General features: G+C 39.3%; 1 protein-coding gene across 1 annotated transcript in view; it reads right to left on the bottom strand.

Moving 5' to 3' along the window:
* ANO3 (anoctamin 3) overlaps nucleotides 1–16,861 on the bottom strand; it is a 3,574,693-nt gene that overhangs the window by 2,068,654 nt on the left and 1,489,178 nt on the right. The window lies entirely within an intron of this gene.

Here is a 16,861-nt window from a genome sequence, read left to right as displayed (position 1 = left end):
CGACAACGAGATAACAGGCACCACAAAACCGACAGTTCAAAAACACAAAACTTCACATGCCCGACAAACCACAATCACGACAATCAAAAAAACAAACCAAATACCCTTTTCAAAAAACACACACACAACACAAGCACACCAAAAACCTTACAAACCTACACTAAACCTTACATACACAACTATCTATGCACTAACCTTAACCCAAACCCTAACCCTAAGGTCCGTCACTATCGCACACTCACCTAACCCGCGCCCTAACTCACTTAACCTGCCCCTAACCCTAAAGTCTGTCACTATCGCACACTTACCTTACCTGCACCCTAATCGTAACTCACTTAACCCGCCCCTAACCTTAAAGTCTGTCACTATTGCACACTTACCTTAACATGTCAGTGTTCTCAGCATCAGGCTTTTTAACTGTCGGTTATCTCCGTTGTCAGTGTTCTCGTTATTGGCATTTTCAGCTTTTGGCGTTATCAGGTAGACTCATACATATATATATATATATATATATATATATATATATATATACATATGTGCGTGTGTGTGTGTATATATATATATATATATATATATATATATATATATATATGTGTGTGTGTGTGTGTGTATATATATATATATATATATATATATATATATATATATATATATATATATATATATATGTGTGTGTGTGTGTGTGTGTGTGTGTATGCATATCTGTATCTATCTCTCTCTCTCTCTCTCTATATATATATATATATATATATATATATATGTGTGTGTGTGTGTGTGTGTGCATCTACTGCATTTTTTGTTTAGTTGTAAACCATTATGTCATCACAAGTGAACTGCATCCATCCATCCAGCCAACCACAACCCTTTTTTCCCATTTTGCACATGGGGTTGTGGTGTCAGTTCAACATTGATAAGCATCTACAGACAACATTTACACTGCCAGGTGGCTAGCCCTGCATGACTAATGCTATTCATCTGCCAGGGAAACCAGACAGAAGAATGATAAATTGAGCCCTCTGTTATTAATCGAAAGTGAAAACTAATTATAGAATAATGTAGAAAAACAATGATTATATAGTGGCACTATTACAGAGAGTTAATGGCGTTACATCCACTATTAAAAAGTAATCAATATAAAGAAATGCAGCATGACCAAGCCATAAACTAATGTCATGAAATCCTGCTTTTCTCTCTATAAACAGCCTAAATGTCTGACAAAGAAAGAAAGTAGTAAAAAAATATATTTTTTGCATCAAACAACTTTATGTTGATATGCATTTCATGAAGAGCAGTGCCTGAAATGAGCAATTTGAAAATGTTTAATATTTTTTCTGGAGTGATGTGACCTCAGAATTAAATGAAGTGTGTACAGAGGTCAAAATTCTTGCATGGGAAATACAGAGGGCTTTTAGCCATGTGCAAAAAAATACTGGTTACTTTACTGATCTTGCCCAATGTGTTTTGCCATACAGCAATTTTACAAATGAACATCTACCCATTGCACTACCAAGAATCTAATGTCCTTCCTTTCTTCTAGCTTTTCTGTTTGCCATTCCCCTCTTTAGAATTGTGTCAAACCCTTACCTAAATTTGATGTGGATGGAATTCATAAGCCCAGATCCCAGCTGTGTACAAGCATTCTGCTCACTGTGTTAGGTACATTAGAGTTCTATACCATCTTTCATAGACATAGATCATAGTTCAGCACAGCAGCAAACAAAAATGCTAGAGCACATAGTACTCATGGCATAGGCATTCCTAATTTTCACTCTCAAAAATGACCCTAAAATTTAGGCAGGTTGCATTTACCTCACCTGTTTTTATAATATCTCCAGAACTTTACTTCTTTTCCATGAGTCTTTCATAAAGAAATGCCTCTATAATTTCACAGCAGAAAGTGGGTTAGCATAACATACAAAATCAGATTCAAAAGGTTCATTCTGGACTCAAAGTATCTTGGAGATTAATCCACAAAGAAGCATGCCATTGTTAGCATTCTTCTTTTGTGAAGGCTAGAGTATTCCCTCTTGATCTGTGCATTTCATTCTGCCTAAAATATTAATTTCCTTCAAAGAACATAAATCAAAGTCCTCAGTCTTATACCATTCTATGAGCATCACTGTATGACCATTTACAAATGTAAGTAGCTCCCTGCTGAGGGAAGGATCTTCTTGCTGCAGAATCCCCTAACCTATAAACTGTTACATGATCCCTACTGCCCAACATTAAAATATTTCTACATTTTTGATGCTAGCCTATGCATTCAGAAATACAGATGAAAACCTTCTTGTTAGGCCCCTACACTGGCAGCTGCAGAAAAGACATTTGACAAATTACTTTGTTCATGACAGCTCAGATGGTGTAGAGGTTAGTTGCTGTGACTGTAGTTGTACAGGGTCCTGGGTTCCAGACTTGGAATAAAATAACATAAAATATCAGATTTATTACTGTCCTTAAAATCTTTCAGAAATCTTTCATGAAACAGACCAAAAAAATCTAATGAGTGTCAATGTTATGAAAATAAGGGTTAAAACAAATAGGATAATTACCATATTGTGATAATGAAGGGATCTGGTACTCTAACAGTTCCCATTGGCCTGAACTTAACAGTAGCATTATATGAGCAGTGGAGACAAATTTGGTTTGCTTGCATCTCAGGGATTTCCATTGCCAGTAGAATTTTGTTTACCATATAAAGGACAGATTTTATTTATGTATGTATACATTTTTAGGCACTGATGTGCTACACAACAATTTAGCCATAGCAGGTAAGAACTTCTGCCCTGTACCTTATGTAGCAGACACTGGCCCGTACTCTACTGGTACACTGTGTTTGAATAATATACAATTATGGGGAGATCATCTTTACTTTATTTATTTAACATTTGTTTACTGGGAAAGTCTGACTTGGAATGAAGCCAATTTTCAGTGCAGGCCCAGGGAGAAATGCTCCAGATGCATGTCTTTGTGATGTGGGAGGAAACCAGAGCACCTAGAGGAACCCCGCATGAATGCAGGGAAGACATGCAGACTCTGCACAGAAGGCACCCCAGCCAAGAATCAAACCGGAGAACCCCTTGCTGTGAGGCAACAATGCTACTGCTACACCACCGCACCGTCATCTGCATTTGTAGTCCAAACATGTAGTACTAAGCACATGAAATGGGACCAGACTACATACAGGGTGCTATCCCATTGTGTATTGAATTCTATTAATAACTCAGGGCTTTGTTTGCTACACCATTCTGTGGCACAACAGTGATACACCAAGGACCATTTCAGTTATAGTCCATGTGGGTGTAAATAACCTGAGAAATACATCACTGGACTATATAAAGAGAGACACGATGGAACTCTCAGATTGAGTCTCCCAGGCTGGTATTAGCCTAGGCCTAAGCAGCATTCTACTTTCTTCAAGGATAATCCCACAATACGAACAGAAGACGATTGACTTTAATATTTGGTTTGTTATATGGAGTCACTGCAAGGGGATACAATATTTGTCAGCATGGGTGGATATGGTCAGACCACCATGCTGCTTTGCCATCTGCACCGTCCCATCTAGACTTTTGACTATTGGTAAAGCATTGTCCTTCCCCTTAGTACCTTTTCAGATACTGCCAAACTAACCAACCTTTTGACGTAGCAAAATCTAAAGATGTTACTGCTGAATTCCAAAGATCTAAACAAGAAACTCCAATTTCTCCAAACTTTTCTAACCCTAGAGAATGCAGATATTTGTGCAATTACTGAGACATGGTTTAAAGCAGCTGACAGTGCCTTGGCAGTGCAGAGCTACAGTACTTTCCAAGCATTTAGATAAACTACTGCACAGACAGGGAATAAAGGTGCAGATGTCTTGGTTTACATCAAAAACAAACATTCCTCAAGGCTGTTCAAACAGGATGACATGCTTGAGCTTCTTGTAAACAACAAATGGAGGTCCATGTCATCACAGGTAACACAAGGAAACCAGAAAATATCACTGCACAGTTGCTGCACACTATAAAACAACCAAATTCAAGAGTTCAGTGGTGGTCAAGAGAATGGCATTGAATAGAGAGAAGTGGCAACACTTGGCACAACATTCTGACCCCATGCAGAAAATGGGAAAAAGAAGGAGGAGGATGATGACATCATCATTAGAAAACAGGTCCTCGATGCACTCTCAAAAACTAGATTGATGACCCCAGATAATATCCGGGGATGCCTGCCAAATAGCATGAAGCATGACCTATCAGGACCTCTAAAGTCACTATTTAACCGTAGCCTTCAGATAGACTTCTTGCCTTGTGAATGGAGTACTACAACAGTCTTCCGTTTGCAGAAGTGTAGGTCATCTACTTATCCCAGTAAATGCAGACCCATGGTTGTCACAATTCTGATATGCAAAGCCATGGAAAAAATTAAAATGGAAATGATTAACAATGGCCTAGATTTAGGAAAGAACAATGTGTACAACAGATTTTTTTTTTTAGCAAATGATGTAGTGGACCTTTCTACATGCATTCCATGTAAGGAAGGGATGGAATATTTTCAGGAAGCACTACTGGACCTAGATTTTTTTGACTACTAATAACATAAGAACAATTAGTGAAAGCACAGAAATTGTTCTACAGAATAACTCCATCTTTTTTGAAGGTGAAATATATTAACTGTTGAGAGGAGTAGCTAGGGGGCAGCCTGTACTGTGACTTTTGCTAATCTTGCCCTATATACTTGAGAGAAGAAATTTGTATTACATTTTGACTTCTATCCTTGTTGGTGCTTATATATGAGATATTTGGATGACATATTTATTTTATGGATTGGGCAAAAAGCTGAAATTGATGAATTTGTAAAATATTTTAAATGAGACTACAATTTTTTTGAAATTCACCTACATACAGCATGGTGAAAGAAAAAAATATTTGGTTGTTGCAATTTTTAAGAAAAAAATGAAGGTTTTAAATCTGATATATATATATATATATATATATATATATATATATATATATATATATATATATATATAGTAAGCCTACTTTTAGTAATAATTATACATTTCTTAAGTTTTCACCCTATACTGTTAAGAAAGGAATTGTGATGGGACAATTTATATGATCATCTAGAACGATTTCTGATGATAATATGTTCATGGAAGAAAGTGCAAAATTGACTCTAATGTTTAAAGATAGGGGATATCCTGAGCATTTTATTACTAAGATTTATGGGAAAGTTTTAAGTAGAAGTTGTGTTAGCTTTAGGCCTTTATTAGGCTAATAGAAAGTGTTCTGGAAAGAATTAATCAGCAGTCCCCCTATAGGCATTTGAGTTAGCAATAGTTACTGAGTACAATACAGAAATTGACAAAATTAGAGAAATTATTTATAAAAATTGGGTTATTTTTAAAGCTAGTGAAGCAGTTTTCAATATAACAGGTGGAGGACCACCATTTGTATACAAAACAGCTAGAAATATAAATAAACTACTCCAAAACAATTTGAGACACAACCCCACTGATCAAATTGAGAATAACAGAACACAACATTGTGGATGTTGCTCCCAATATAAATATATTTTTACAGGAAAATAGGATTTTAATGGGGGGAGTGTGGAAATTATACTGAGATATGGGAACTGTCACACCAAGGGAGTAATATACCTAGCTAAAATGTTCTACCTGTTCTTCATTTTTCCATAGGTAAAATGGAGAGAGACTTGCATAGAAAAATTTATAAACATTAACTATGATATTAAAACAAGAGATTTATTTTATTTTACATTTGTTGACCAGGCTAGTTTAGCTAGATATATGTCCATTTTCAGTAGAGGCCCGGGGAGAAAAGCTCCACATTAAAACAAACTAGACACACAAAGTATTAAGTAATAAGTTACAGAACATTAAACTTCAGATGCAGATAGGTTGCTAGACAAAAACAGTTGATTAAGGTAATTTAGCAAAGATTGATGGAACAGAAGAATAGCACAAAAATAAGATAAGGTAATACTTATTTTTATTTATTTATTTATTTATTTATTTTGTGAATGTTGTGTGAAGAAAGCCTTCTGCAGACTATGGGAGATCAGGTATTTGAAAAACAGGATTGGAAGAGTAAGTGGAGAGGGAGAAACTCAGAAGACAGAAAAGAGGTAAATTACATCTTAGGTGTATATGAGCAACTAGAGCATCTAGATGGTGAGTAAGAAACTTGGGAAGACTGATTGTGTTGTAAATAGACAGAGATAGTCTTAGTCAGGGTTTGAACAGGGACATAGCCAATGTTTTTTAAGGTATTGTTTTAGTTTCTTTTTGAAGAGTGTAGTTGATGATAGTGATGTAAGTTCACTGGGAAGTAGGTTCCAACTTTTCCCCACAGTATTAAAGAAAAGGGAATCTCCTGCTTTGTTGTTGGGTTTATGTATGGACACCAGAAGTTTATTGGCTGAGCGTAGGTTTGTAAGATTTTTATATGGGCAGATTAGACTAGTGAGAATTGGTATGTTTTCTGGGTGGTAAAGGGTTTTATGTGCAATATTCAGTTGATGAAATAAAATTTGATTGTGGAATTCAAGCCAACCAAGCTGCTTCAGATTTAGGCAGTGGTGTGTTCTAAAAGGGGAGCTGGTAGCAAATCTGGCAATATTATTGTAAGAGGCTGCCAGCTTGTGGATGTTGCATTTGGATAGATTTGTATATACAGGAGAGGCATAAAAGAGAGTAGACATAAGGTGGGTTTGGGCAATAGTAGTTCTAGCTAAGGTAGTAAGGAAGGGCTTTATTTTGTAGAGGGAGCCAAGTTTTCAGTTTATTGATTTGATTGTGATGTTGATGTGAGTATCATAGTTAAGGCTGTGGTCAATAGTTACTCCTAAGAGTTTAGTAGTAGTGTCAGGAGATATGACTGTACCAGTTTTAGATTTGATAGCTAAGTTAAGTGGGGGTGGACTTTTGTGTAGGAGTAAAGAGCAAGAGTTTGGTCTTTTTGGGGTTAAGGAGGAGACACCACTGTAGAAACCATTCTTCTACAAGCTCAAAGGTATTTTGGGTGAGGGACTGCAGTTCAGACTGCCCTGTGGCTGAAGATATTAACGTGGATTCGTCTGCATATTTTATAGTTACAGCTTGTTGAATACTAATAGATAGATCAATTATGAAGATAGAGAACAGAAGAGGGCCTAATATGGATCCTTGGGGTACACCAAGGGTGACAGGTAGGTGGGAGGATAGAGTGTTTTCCCATAGCACTGCCTGTTGCCTATTGTCTAGACAGGACTTGAACCACTGTAATGCTTGAGTATCAAATGAGAGGGACTTGAGAAGATTCAGCAGTAGCTGATGGTTAACCATGTCAAATGCTTTTTGAAGATCAATAAAGATAGCAGAGGACAGGGTATTATTGTTACTGTTTTTTTTGATGTGTCAGAGAAAAGAGAAGGAAAGGTAGTGGTGGCGGTGAAAGAAGGTCAGTACAGCCTGGCTGGGGCTAATTTGAATTTTGAAGAAGATGGTCTATGTGGATGCATTTTTCTATGATTTTTGCTATTGGAGAGAGGAGGGAAATTGGACGGAAGTTTGAAAGTTCTGATGAGTTGCCACCTTTATGTAGTGGGATGATATGTGAAACTTTCCAGATGGCTGGGATAGTACCTTCAATAATGGTTCTATTTATAAGGATAGAGATTGGGTAGGCAATAACTTTGGTGGCAATTTGAAGGTATTTAGAAGGCAAATGGTCTGCTGAAGGGGTAGAGGGTTTGAGTTTTTAAAGGAGGGTACAGATGAGGGATGTGGGGACAGGGCAGAGTTGGAAAATGGGAGATGAGGTATGTGAGGAGGAGGGCAGATTAGAGGATACATGAGGTAGAGAGTTAGCAAGTGACTGGATGACTTCAGTAAAGAAGTTATTGAAGGAGTCAGCAATTTGTTTGGGAATGTCAAGGGTAATTCCGATGGGGTTGGAGATATAATAATTCACTTTATAAGCACTAAATTATTTGTAACAATTTTAAAAGATTCCTGTTTTTTTATAGTTACACTAGATGGAAGCGGTGGAAAAACAAACTAGAATGTTTGAAATTGCTATGGCAACCGAGACTGAATGCTTCAAATCCTCCTGGATTGAATGAAACTGTTTCGATTTTATCTGTATTGAAAATCAGGGCAGCTAAACTGTAAAATGTTAACAGTATGTTTCTTAAATAATTTATTTTTTTATCCCAATTATTTATTTATTCACACATTTTGTATCTAACATATATTGTTTTACAAAATATAAACATATATATATATATATATATATATATATATATATATATATATACACACCCCCCAAAAAAAAACTCAGGTGTATGAATCACTGTATAGGTGCACTCAGTCTGTAAACACAGAACTTCACCCAACAAACCAGCACACTGTGTTCTGTAAATGCAGCAGTAACTTAAACAAAAATATATCAGCACATTTAGTGATGCCAAATAGCCAAAAAAAGCCAAATAATTTATTTTATTGTAAAAGCAGATGGTGTCACCAGTGGGCAAAACCTGTTTGTAGCCATCTGCTTCTACAACATAAGTTATTTGGCCTTTTTGGCATCACTAAATTTTCTGATATATTTTTGCACTGCTGTATTTACAGAATATAGCATGCTGGTTTTCTGAGTGGGTCCCCTTCAGAAGATCAAAAGTTCAACAGACTGAAAATCAAAGTGCAATTTGCTCTTTCTCCACTGTTTTGTGATCTCAGCATTGGTATATATAATTAGCAGGGGGTGTGGGGGTGCAGCCCCCCACATCAGTGGTGCAGAGGCACTTTGTTGCCTGCATTAAAATTGTTTTTGATATTTTGATTTTCAGTCTTTTGAACTTTTGATGTAATCAAATATATATATATATATATATATATATATATATATATATATATATATATATATATATATACATGTGTGTGTTTGTGTGTGTATTTATTATATATACATTTTTGTTACTAGTGGTCTAACATCAAGTTTTTGATAATAGTATTTGTTAGAATTTTTTTTGCATAGGTGGTCTTATATTTTATGGCTAATGATTTTGTATAATGAATAACTGTGAGATTTTAACACGAGGTCGCTTTTAACATTACTTTACACTGAATTGCTTGATTGTCACAGCTTTTTCATTGGTGAGCCCTAACTGAGGCACTTTATAAAATTAGAACTGTTTGGCATTCTTGGACATCCTCACCTACAACTGTTAGCTTCTTTTTGGATACCTCACAGCCTCAGTGTTGACCACTGCATCAACACTGATTTGTTCTATAAATCCCTATGTCATCCACTGATTAGCCAGCTGTCTCTCAGATAGGCCCCAATAAGTTATGATAGTGGAGTCCATCTCCACAAGGAGGCCAGTCACTACTGGAGTCCCTCAGGACTTAGTTTTGGGTCCGCTCCATCTTGGCATCTACTTGTTTGATGTCAAGGCCAGTGTCAAGTGTCTCTGACTGACCAAGTTTGCAGACAGCTGCCAACTTGGTGCAGTCATGGAATCTCCCAATGACACTAATATCTTCCATGAACAGACAGACAACTTATAACACGGCCATGGTCTAAAACTCAATGCCAACAAATATATAAACCTGTCATGTGGGAAGTTGACTTCACCTGGAAACTAACTCATTGGTAACACATCCCAGAGAGTTGACCCAACAGTCAGGGATTTGTGGACACATACAGGCAGCAACCTGGTCTATGATCATGATGTGTCAAAGACAGTAGGAAAACCATTCTATGTTGAATAATTTATAAGCAAGTGTATGGCATCTAGGCCCAAGTAAATCATCACTCTACTATATTCAGGCCTCAGTAGACCAATCATTGAGTACAGTGCCCCCCTTCAGGATGCACTTGACCAGGCACATGCATCAACTGGAATATCTACAGTTGTTCCTCAGAAAAAAAAAATACAGGACATAAACAGCATGTCCTTAGCGGATTGCCTCAAAGCCTTATCCCTGTACTCCATCTCCTACAGACTGCTGAGTGGTGGTCTATGCCTGGCTTATAAGGCATCCTTGGATTCCACTTTGATGGATCTTCTACATATCCACAAAACAAATAGTATCCTTGCTTTTAACTTAAATAAGACATGTTGGAGGGGCAGGTTTGTGACTACTCTTTCTCTGAAACAGGCTTCCCAACCATGTAAAGCAGAGTTCATCCCTAACCCAATTCAAATGTAACTTGGGCCAGTGGATGGGGACTGGAAATTCACTCTTGGACTGGCACTTGTGTTTCTGATGGAAAAAGGCAGCCTGTAAAAATGTGACCATCCAAGCCCTAACTTAAATATACTCTTTAAAATAACTGAGGGGTACCCAAACTTATCAGATACATTTGTGGTACAAGGCTAGGCATTAAAAAGGCCCATGTGGTTGTTAGCCTAGTATACAACTATAAACCTATGAACAGCTCTGTAAGTATACCTTCAATGTGGATCTCTGAGAATCTGCAAATTCCTTTTTCAGTTCCGTAAAGATTAAAAACCTCAAGTTATACCTGCTCATTCTTTGACCTTTTCTACCTCAAATTTCTCCAGTCTTTATGATTGTCCTCCACTGTGAATATACTCTAGGACAGTTTATTGAATGTGAAGATGGCAAGTACAGATGTCTAAATATAGTTTGGGTTACCATCTGTCCATCTTTTCATAGGAGAGTTCCTATCTGGACAGTTGTGTCCTGTGAAAAAACTGAAAATAGACAAATATCATAAGATTTTAAAACAAGAAATATTTTCCAACTTTTCTTTGATTGCAGAATTATTCTCTGTCTGCTCACCCTAATATAATACAAAATAATATAAGAAACTTACATGCCTCAACACTGAAATTTTATTTTGGCAAAGAAATGTGAAGTCCATTCCTTTCCACTGTTTGAGCATGCAACTTGTCTTAGAAAATGTCATGCTTCTACACAAAGTCACCATTTAAGAATCTGAAAACGTGACACCTCTAACCACAGTAATCTGAAACAGCATGTTATTAAATATAGACTTTCACAACAAATGTGTACATGCTGTATGCCTCATAAAAACATTCTCTTTCATACACACACATATAAAGAGATTTGTATGAAACTTGACATTTGACAAATAGTAACTACATGGGCGCAATCTCCTCTATTCTTTATCCCAAATTACTGAATTTACAAGTCCCAGAACTTTTCTGTATGTTTTAACTGCAAGATTGTAGTTGTGTAAGCTGTTTTTATCACCTTTGAAGGGTATTTATCTTTTCTTCACTACCATATGAACGTGGAGTTAATTTATCTGTCTGTGGTTTCAGTGTGTTTCACTGTATACTTGTTATATTGAACATTTACTATGGAAGACTTTTTGTCGAACTGCTGGTTCATTGCAGGATGCTGGCATTTGCTCTGGGGGACTGCTACACAACGGGGAGTGGGAATCTCACAGTTTTGTAAACTTATGGTTGGTATATATAATTAGTAGGGGATAGGTGTCTTTTTTTTCTCGATTAATTGAGTTTAGAACACTTGTGATTGATTTAGTATATGAAGATTTAGTGAGTTGCCAATGCCGTGTGTGTGTGTGTGTGTGTGTGTGTGTAAAGAAAATGAAGACTGACACATCTAACTCGCATAATACACAGCCCACCAGTATTAATTTAGTTCAGTAACTACTATACATAAATCATTGCATCATATGCAGGATATTTAGCATTAATACAGCTCAGTAACTACTACACATTTATCACTGTATTATATACAGGATACACAACATAAACCACTAGTTGCCACAATCAGGTGCAAGCAATTGTCAGCGAAGGCTCTAAGGTCAACAGAGACCAGGCCGAAGACCTGGACATTGACTGGAGAGAAAGTACAACAGTTCAAGGAGTTACTCAGGGCACTAGCACCCCAAGAAGAGGAGGAAATAGGTGGAGTTGAACAAGAATGGTAGCGCCTAATAACAGCATGTGTTTGGACTATAGAAAAGATATGTGGCCCCGCCAGGTATGGAAATAAGGTACATAAGGAAAGCTGGTGGTGCAATGCAGAAGTCCAGGAAGTCATCAAAAGAAAAGAGTGCAGGAAGAACTGGGAGATAAAACACTGAACAGGCTAATAAGGACTACTGGTTGGCTAACAAAGACACTAAGAAAGAAGTTGCAATAGCAAAGAATAGGGCATCGGAGGCACTTTACCAACTTCTGGAAAGTGACTCAGTAAGTGGCACAAAAAAACTATATCGGATTGCAAGGCAAGCAGATAGGTTCAGTGCTAACTTTACCCCCCTCTCACCCCCTAGAGGGCCCATCTCTATACCGGAAGAATGCAAAGTTCCTATAATCATGGCTGCACAGGTAAAAAACACACTCTCCAAAGCCAAGAACACAGCATCCATGGGACCTGACAATATCCCAGGCTGCGTTCTACATGAACTACAGAATGAACTGGCACCCTACCTAAGTACCATGTTCAATCATAGCCTCACTTCAGGCTTTGTACCCACTGAAGGACGCACTGTGATGGTTATCCCACTCCACAAAGGGGGAGCCACGACAGACCCTGGGAACTACCGCCCTATTAACCTGATGAGCCTGGTCTGCAAGGCCATGGAACATATCATTGTGGAACTCATAAACAAAGAAATTGGTAATCTCCAAAGTCTGGACCCTACCCAGTTTGGATTTGTAAAAGGCAGATCATGTCTCCTAAACCTGATTGACTTCTTTGAAGCAGTCACCAAAGCCATAGATGAGGGTAAAATGGTTCACACAGCTTATCTAGATCTCACAAAGGCTTTCAACACCATCCCCCACTCTGGAATTATAGATAAGCTCACTAAACTAGGTATAAATCCCTATGTCACAAGATGGGTTGCCAACTCGCTCACGGACAGAGCCCACACTGTGAAAGTAGCGGATTCCAAATCCGACTTCAGATGAGTGACAAGTGGTGTACTACAGGGTTCAGTCCTGGGTCCTCTCCTGTTTGGTATCTATTTCTCTGAAGTGCAGGCTAACACAGAAGGTCTTTGACTAACAAAGTTTGCAGATGACTGCAACCTAGGAGCCATAATCGAAACTCCTAACGATGTGGACAAACTACAAAAGGGCCTCACTGAGACAGATACCTGGTGTCAAAGCCATGGCCTGAAGCTCAATGCCAAAAAGTGTATTGTCATCCCCTTTGGTAAAAACTGTGTACCCATGAACTACCACATAGCTGGTAGTCTACTTAATGCTGAACATGTGATGAGACCTTGGGACACAGGTGGACAGTAGTCTCTCCTTTGATAATCACATCGCCACAGTGGTCAGGAAATCCTTCTATGTGGCTCATCTCATCACAAAAGGATTCTCATCCAGAAAAAAAGAGGTCATTGTTCCCCTCTACTCATCACTCATTAGACCCATTATAGAGTACAACACCCCTTTTGGTATGTACCTCACAAGACATCTACAACAACTGGAAAGACCATAAAAATACCTCACAAAGAGGATTACTGGCCTCAAACAGATGCCCTATGCAGACTGTCTCAAAAAACTACAGCTTTACTCCATTGCATATTGCCTACTCAGGGGCGATCTCTGCCTAACATACAAAGCTATGTCAAACCCAGAGCTGTTGGACATGCTCCACTTGAATCCCAATCCCTCCGAGCTACACGCTCTAGGGACCTAAACCTTGTCACCACAATAAACAGAACATGCTGGAGGGATAGATTCCTGTCCCAAAGACTTCCCATACTCTGGAACAGACTACCTATCTATGTCAAACAGAGCTCCTCATTAGCACTCTTCAAGAAAAATCTTGATGACTGGATGGGAAATGGGAAATTCACCCCAGGGATCACTTCTGTGGCTCTGCTCGACAGGGGCACAGGAAAATAATTTTCTTGGGTGGCAAAAGCCAGGGTACATTTTTTGACTAGGCTTATATAGGCCCTAGGGGCAATAGCCTAGTACCTACCTATGAACCTATAAAGACAGAAAGATAAAGAAGATAGTCAGACACCCTTCATAAGGGATGCCAGCAACAACCTGCTCGCCAGTCTACAGGACATCAAGGCAGATGGAAGGAGTATTTCCAGCAGCTTCTGAATGAAGAAAACCCCACAGAATATGTACTGCCCGAGAAGCAGCCTACAATGAGAGAAGAAGAGGAGCCCACCCTTGAAGAAGAAAGAACGGCACTAAGGAAAATGAAGTCAGGGAAAGCAGCAGGCTCAGATAAGGTCACAGCAGATACGATAAAGATGCTGGGTGAGATAGGGGAGAAATGGCTCCTGAGGGTACTAATAGCGGTGTAGAGAGAAAGGCGTATCCCAGATAACTGGAGAATAAGCATACTCATACCAGTGTACAAGAACAAAGGGGACATCCACAACTGTGGGCAGTACAGAGGCATGAAACTCCTATCACATTGCATGAAAGTTCTGGAGAGGGTGACTGATAAATGGATACGCAGAATAGTAGAATGTAAAATGGGAGATGAGCAGTTCTGATTTGGATCAGGAGGCAGCACAAATAACCTGATGTTTGCAGTGAGAAAGATACTTGAGAAGAAGCTAGAGTAAGAGAGTCCAACTGGGCATTCCTAGACTTGGAGAAAGCATATGAGAATGTCCCAAGAAAGCTGATCTGGGCAGTGCTGCAGTGGTTTCAAGTCCCAGAAACATTGGTAGAATTAGTGCAGCCTATGTACAAGGACCAAATGACTCAAGTACAAACAGTGTTCGGCCTCACAGAGGGGTTTCCAGTCAGAGTGGATGTATACCAGGGTTCAGCTCTGAGCCCACTGCTGTTCATACTGGAGATGGACTACATTAGCAAACAAGTCAGAGGGGACAGATCTATAAAGTTGCTGTATGCAGATGATGTGGAATTACAGGAGACTCAGAGCTAGACCTTCAACAAAGGATAGGAGAATGGAATGCAAAACTGAAGGCATATGGGATGAAACAAAGCACAGATAAGATGGTGGTAATGGCAGCAAACTGGGGAAATCAGAAGAAGCTGAGAATAGAGATAGAAGGGAAGACAGCTGAACAGGCAGACAGCTTCAAGTATCTGGGAGAGGTGGTTGAGGAGAAGGGAAGGCTGACTGAAGGGGTTAAAGCTAACAAAGACACTAAGAAAGAAGTTGCAATAGCAAAGAATAGGGCATCGGAGGCACTTTACCAACTTCTGGAAAGTGACTCAGTAAGTGGCACAAAAAAACTATATCGGGTTGCAAGGCAAGCAGATAGGTTCAGTGCTAACTTTACCCCCCTCTCACCCCCTAGAGGGCCCATCTCTATACCGGAAGAATGCAAAGTTCCTATAATCATGGCTGCACAGGTAAAAAACACACTCTCCAAAGCCAAGAACACAGCATCCATGGGACCTGACAATATCCCAGGCTGCGTTCTACATGAACTACAGAATGAACTGGCACCCTACCTAAGTACCATGTTCAATCATAGCCTCACCTCAGGCTTTGTACCCACTGAAGGGCGCACCATGACGGTTATCCCACTCCACAAAGGGGGAGCCACGACAGACCCTGGGAACTACCGCCCTATTAACCTGACGAGCCTGGTCTGCAAGGCCATGGAACATATCATTGTGGAACTCATAAACAAAGACACTGGTAATCTCCAAAGTCTGGACACTACCCAGTTTGGATTTGTAAAAGGCAAATCATGTCTCCTAAACCTGACTGACTTCTTTGAAGCAGTCACCAAAGCCATAGATGAGGGTAAAATGGTTCACACAGCTTATCTAGATCTCACAAAGGCTTTCAACACCATCCCCCACTCTGGAATTATAGATAAGCTCACTAAACTAGGTATAAATCCCTATGTCACAAGATGGGTTGCCAACTGGCTCATGGACAGAGCCCACACTGTGAAAGTAGCGGATTCCAAATCCGACTTCAGATGAGTGGTAAGTGGTGTACCACAGGGTTCAGTCCTGGGTCCTCTCCTGTTTGGTATCTACTTCTCTGAAGTGCAGGCTAACACAGAAGGTCTTTGGCTAACAAAGTTTGCAGATGACTGCAACCTAGGAGCCATAATCGAAACTCCTATCGATGTGGAAAAACTACAAAAGGACCTCACTGAGACAGATACCTGGTGTCAAAGCCATGGCCTGAATCTCAATGCCAAAAAGTGTATTGTCATCCCCTTTGGTAAAAACTGTGTACCCATGAACTACCACATAGCTGGTAGTCTACTTAATGCCGAAAATGTGATAAGAGACCTTGGGACACAGGTGGACAGTAGTCTCTCCTTTGATAATCACATCGCCACAGTGGTCAGGAAATCCTTCTATGTGGCTCATCTCATCACAAAAGGATTCTCATCCAGAAAAAAAGAGGTCATTGTTCCCCTCTACTCATCACTCATTAGACCCATTATAGAGTACAATGCCCCTGGTATGTACCTCACAAGACATCTACAACAACTGGAAAGACCATAGAAATACCTCACAAAGAGGATTACTGGCCTCAAACAGATGCCCTATGCAGACCGTCTCAAAAACTACAGCTTTACTCCATTGCATATTGCCTACTCAGGGGCGATCTCTGCCTAACATACAAAGCTATGTCAAACCCAGAGCTGTTGGACATGCTCCACTTAAAGAAATCCCAATCCCTCCGAGCTACACGCTCTAGGGACCTAAACCTTGTCACCACAATAAACAGAACATGCTGGAGGGATAGATTCCTGTCCCAGAGACTTCCCATACTCTGGAACAGACTACCTATCTATGTCAAACAGAGCTCCTCATTAGCACTCTTCAAGAAAAATCTTGATGATTGGATGGGAAATGGGAAATTCACCCTAGGGATCACTTCTGTGGCTCTGCTCGACACAAGCACAGGAAAATA

The sequence above is a fragment of the Protopterus annectens genome, chromosome 17.part0, assembly GCF_019279795.1.
Source record: "Protopterus annectens isolate FY-2018-M chromosome 17.part0, PAN1.0, whole genome shotgun sequence".
Lineage (NCBI taxonomy): Eukaryota > Metazoa > Chordata > Ceratodontiformes > Protopteridae > Protopterus > Protopterus annectens.
This window is presented reverse-complemented; position numbering and strand designations above follow the sequence as displayed.